The 4,761-nt window shown below is 48.1% G+C and overlaps 2 protein-coding genes across 4 annotated transcripts in view; both read right to left on the bottom strand.

Moving 5' to 3' along the window:
• S100B (S100 calcium binding protein B) overlaps positions 1–4,761 on the bottom strand; it is a 132,681-nt gene that overhangs the window by 7,683 nt on the left and 120,237 nt on the right. The window lies entirely within an intron of this gene.
• The window catches only part of USP40 (ubiquitin specific peptidase 40), a 411,887-nt gene that overhangs the window by 363,383 nt on the left and 43,743 nt on the right, over positions 1–4,761 (bottom strand). The gene's annotated exons all lie outside the window — the stretch shown is intronic.

The raw sequence follows: 4,761 nt of genomic DNA, 5'->3' as shown, positions 1-4,761 counted from the left end.
CAGCACCCCCAAAGGGCTTGGAGTCTGAGCACCTAGGTTTAAATCTCAGCTCTTCCATGATCACCTGGGAGCCCTTTGGTTCAGTCTTCAACTTCTCTGGGCCTCAGTTTCTTCCCCTGGAAAATGGGAAAGTGGCTTCTGAGGTTCCTTCAGCTCTAAGCCCATGATTCTAGATCTTATCCCATCAGTTGTCTCCCTGGCCATCTTTCTGAGGTTGGAGGTTATTTTAAGCATTCCCTCAATAAACAGGAGGCTTTGATTGGCTTTGGGGGAGCACAACACCTCAGAAAAGAAGAGTTTAGTTTAACTGAGGCCAGAGGGCAGGAGATCTAGTTGATACAAGTTGTCTAGAAGCCCCCACCCCCACACGCTGTGCTCAGCTGTGCCCCCTATCATGAAGACAGCACCAAGAATGCCCCAGAACATTCTTAATTCTTCCCTAATTCTTAGCTTGGGCAGAGACAGGAGGTTATTGCTAGAGGATGATGGGTGTCCCATATGCTACGTTGTGGCCAATTGTCATGACAGGCATCTGCTGCTCTCATTTCTAATCTGCCTACCAAACCATGGCTCAGTCATGGCAAGAGAGCTTGGCACCGGTCATCTTCAGGCCCATGCCGCAGGCCCATGCTTCTCACTGACTAACTCCAGAGCCATAGCTAGAAATGTGGGTGCCCAGGGAAGCAGCACCTCCAACTCCATAACCCAGGGTGGTGGCAGCTAGACTCAGGTTAGACCTGAGCTCCAAAACAGCCTCAGATACGCACTAGCTGTGTGACCCTAGGCTAGTCATTTAATCTCTGCCTGCCTCAGCTGTAAAATGGAGATCATAATAGCACCTCCCTGCCATGTTGTTATGAGGATTGAGATAATATTTCCAGGGTTTTTCACAAATCTTAAAATGCTATGTAAATATCAGTCATTCATTTTGGAGGTAATTAAGGCAGATTCATTTAAATTAGATGGGAGACATCACAGCATACACTGCCCCTGGGGGGAAGAGCCTTGTGGTGTGCAGGTGCCAGAGTTTATGAGGACGCTGCTGGGGCAGAGGAGAGGCAAGGGAGGGCACGCCAGAGCAGTGCACACAAGGGATGCAGCTCCTTTGGGGAGAAAGGGAGCAATCTAACAGCTTCCTAGTTGAAGTATTCTCGCATTTAATTTATACTGCTTGAGGAGTTTGGGTATTGTTACGACACAGAGCTAACCAATGTAAGAATTGCTCGAACTTTCAAAATTATCATCTTCCATTTTGGCACCCTCTGAGATGAGGGTCTGATCACCCCACCCTAATTGAGTTTTGGCTTTTGATTCTCGGGCTTGACTCATCTCTCTCATTTGTGAGCACCAAGACCCTGTGAGTCCAGTTTTGTGCTCATTAGACCTTATGGGGGATGAGGAGGAAATGTAAGGCATGATCCCTCCTCTAAGATCATGCAGATCTGAGGTGCCTTTCCCAGGTGGGCCGTCTGGGGCTCCATACATCAGTAGCTCACACATTCTGTTGGTGGTGAAAGCTCTTTGTCAGTCACCCTTCATTTAGAAGGGTGAACTGTGCATGACGTGAGCAGGGAGCACCTGAGCCCAGTGCCTGCAATCCGGGACCATGTTAAACACAACAACCCAGAAATTGCCAGTTCCGTTCTCTCATCTCTGAGGAGAAAGAGGCTTTGTGGCATCGCAAGCCATTAAGGTCTGGCCACAAGCCTATCTCTGACTCATATCCTCCTTTAGCTCCAAAACCTCCTGACTAGTCTGACCTGCAGAGCCCAAAGTGTTGGCTGCTGACCTGGGAATCTTCCTGGAGATGGAGCATTCTAGAAGTCCTTTGGTCTCGAAAGATGCTAACCCAGCAATTCAGGTTTGGTTTCCATGATGGCTTTCCAACTAGATGTATCTTGGGAGAAAACACTCAGCAAATGAGTTCTGGCAAGGATGCCTTTCTAAGTGACAGGTTGCCATGAAGAGAAAGCTGAGACCCCAGAGGGAGCAGGACTGAGAGTCATCCTACCACGACGGCATCATGCCATGTCTGCCCTTACTGGAGCAAAGACTTCCCCAAGCCAGAAGACTAGGGAAGAACCACAGAAAAAAGGGGGAAGGGCACCTTCAGTGGCATGGATGGAGTGCAGTCTGGAGTCTGTCTCTCCAGCATCATTCCACACTACTCCACTTTTCCCTCTCAGTGGTCCAACCATGACAGCCTTCTGGCCCTCATTCCATCTGGCCATCCCCCTCGCCTCCACCTCCCAGAGCCCTTAACATCCCATAGCATGTCCTCAAGCCCCACTCTCCATGGGAGCCTTTCCTGGTGCTCCCAACCAGCCTAATAAGCTTGGATTGAGCAGCAGGGGGCTACTCTGCTTTCGTTCTCTTAATATTTATTCTGCACCTATGTAAATGTCCTTCTTGTGCCCATTAGAACCCAATACTCTGAGCTTACACACCTTGCAAGAATTGTTCTTTATTGTGTTTGCATCTCTGGGTCCTAGCACATCCCCTAGCACACAGTAGGCATTTAAAAGGTGCATGCTGATTGTGTCACTTGCCTCTCGCCAGGACACCATCAAAGTTATCCATTAAAGCTGCCACTCCGACAGTTCTCAAAAGTGAGGTCATCAGACCCTTGTGCATGGGTCTCACCCCTGGCTCACTAGTCTAGTGAGAGGTCACATCCCAATCCCCAAAAGAAATCCCCTGCAGTCCCAAGTTTATTTTCTGGGTGCATCTTCAGCAGCCCAGTCTAACCTCTCTACCCACCGCTGCCCTTTCCTCTCTTCTTCTGCAGGGAAGGTCTGCCTTCTGGCCCACCTCTCTTACCCTATGCACAAAGGGAACTGTACCAACAGCATGGAGCCCATGTTCTCTTCAGGATTTCCATGATCACCGATCTTTATGGTCGGCAAGGCCCTTTTTGCTCCCTCCCCCACCCCCTGTACCCCCATCCTCAGTAAACAGACATAGTCATTTAAAAGAGTTGAGTTCAACCATCCACATCAGAAACCCCAAGCAGCTGAAAATGCCCATTGTCAGCCATGATATCCATAAGGCTATAAGTGAGGCCATGAGCTAATCTGCTGATAAACATGATCACGTCCAGTGCTGGAGGGATTCTAGAAGCTGTTTGCAAGGCCCAGAATGCCACTGCAGGGGCAGCGAAGCGGCCTGATTGTTCTAAGAACAAGCCAGAGCTTTAGGGCTCACGAAACACTGTCAGGGAGATACGATCTTGCTGAATGCCCACACCCTTGGAAGGCGGGGCATTTCCCAGATGAAGAACCTAACCTGGGCCAGGACTGAACTGAGGGCTTCCTGCCTCCAATAGTCCAGTGCTCTGTCCACCACACCACCTTAGCCGGACGGAGCGCCAGACCTGAGCCCTAACCCTGACTCTGACCCTTCCTGGCTGTGTAATGGCAGGTGAACCACTTAACCTCACTCATCTCAGTATCTCATCTGTAAAATGGGGAGAACAGAAGCACCTATCTCCTAGGTCAGTGTGGGGATCAAATGAGATCTTTGAAAAACTTAAAATGCTATAGAAAGTTGGATATTATTACTGCAGCAGGTGAAAGATGAAATGACTGAAAAAACAAAGGTCTGGGCTTTGAAGCATATCAATTTATTAAACAACATATGCCAATTCATAACAAATCAAGGACAGTTGCCTTCTTCAGCTTTGGCACTGGACCCTGAATACAGGGGAGAGAGATTTCTCTGCACTATAAACAATTAATGAAATAAGACCAATTAATCAGGATACAGAATTAGGTCATCTGATTTCTAGTTGGTAGAAAGATCAGGGACTTTCTAAGTTGGGAGTGGGAGAGTGAATAGGTACAATTCCTTGAATTCAGAAAAAGGTGTCCCATTCCCCCTAAGTGTTCATATACTGCAAAGGAACAGAGAAACAACTGACTGAGCAGTATGGGGCCAGGTTTCAGGTAAGACGCATGGGTTGCTTGAAATGTACAATTATGAGAAAACTCCTTCCATCAGTCTTTGGACCTGACTGTGTTTTTGGACTTTGGGTAAGTCTCTAAGAAGCAGGTAGGGAGGTCCTGCTTCCCAGCCATGCAGGGCTGGATTCAAACGATGCAACAAAGTCCTCTCCCAATTCCCACAATGGAATAAAGTTTTCTCACAAGACAGAAATTGGACTAGATCCATAGTTGAACAGAAAAGGAACTGAGCTAGCCCCAGAGCTGAGTCACAAGATGGAGTCAGAGGGGCTCACTCTTTCCCCACAATTCACCACTTGCTGCTGCAGTCCCCTCAATTCAAAACATTCCACGGTCTCTTTGGAATATGATGGTGCATTCAGTTCTGGCCCCTTCACATTCAGTCCAGCTCAAGTGGAAAAACCCGAAGCAAAAGAACAAAAATAGTAAAAAGTCTGGGAAAACAAATTGCAAAAGAGACTTCATGTTGTTGGCTAGTGGCAGGCCTAAAACCAGGAAACCGCTAAGACTCATGCCAGCAAGGAAAGGTGTGTACTGAGTGAATGTCTTCTCTTCTGAGAGGGAGAAAGAGAGGAGAGGGAAGGAGAAGAAGGAAAGTAGGGAGGGAGAGAGGGAAGGAAAGAAGAAAGGAGAGAGGGAGAGAGAGGAGAAGGAGGAGGAGAAGGAGGAAGAGGAGGAAGAGGAGAAGAAGAAGTAGGAGGAGGAGAAGGAGGAGGAGGAGGAAGAGGAGGAGGAGGAGAAGGAGAAGGAGAAGAAGAAGAAGAAGAAGAAGAAGAAGAAGAAGAAGAAGAAGAAGAAG

Source organism: Petaurus breviceps, unplaced genomic scaffold (genome assembly GCF_028583685.1).
Source record: "Petaurus breviceps papuanus isolate PSGF00001 unplaced genomic scaffold, PetGlider_PUasm1.0 567, whole genome shotgun sequence".
NCBI lineage: Eukaryota > Metazoa > Chordata > Mammalia > Diprotodontia > Petauridae > Petaurus > Petaurus breviceps.
Note: the sequence above shows the minus strand (reverse complement) of the source record. Positions and strands in the feature narration are given on the sequence as shown.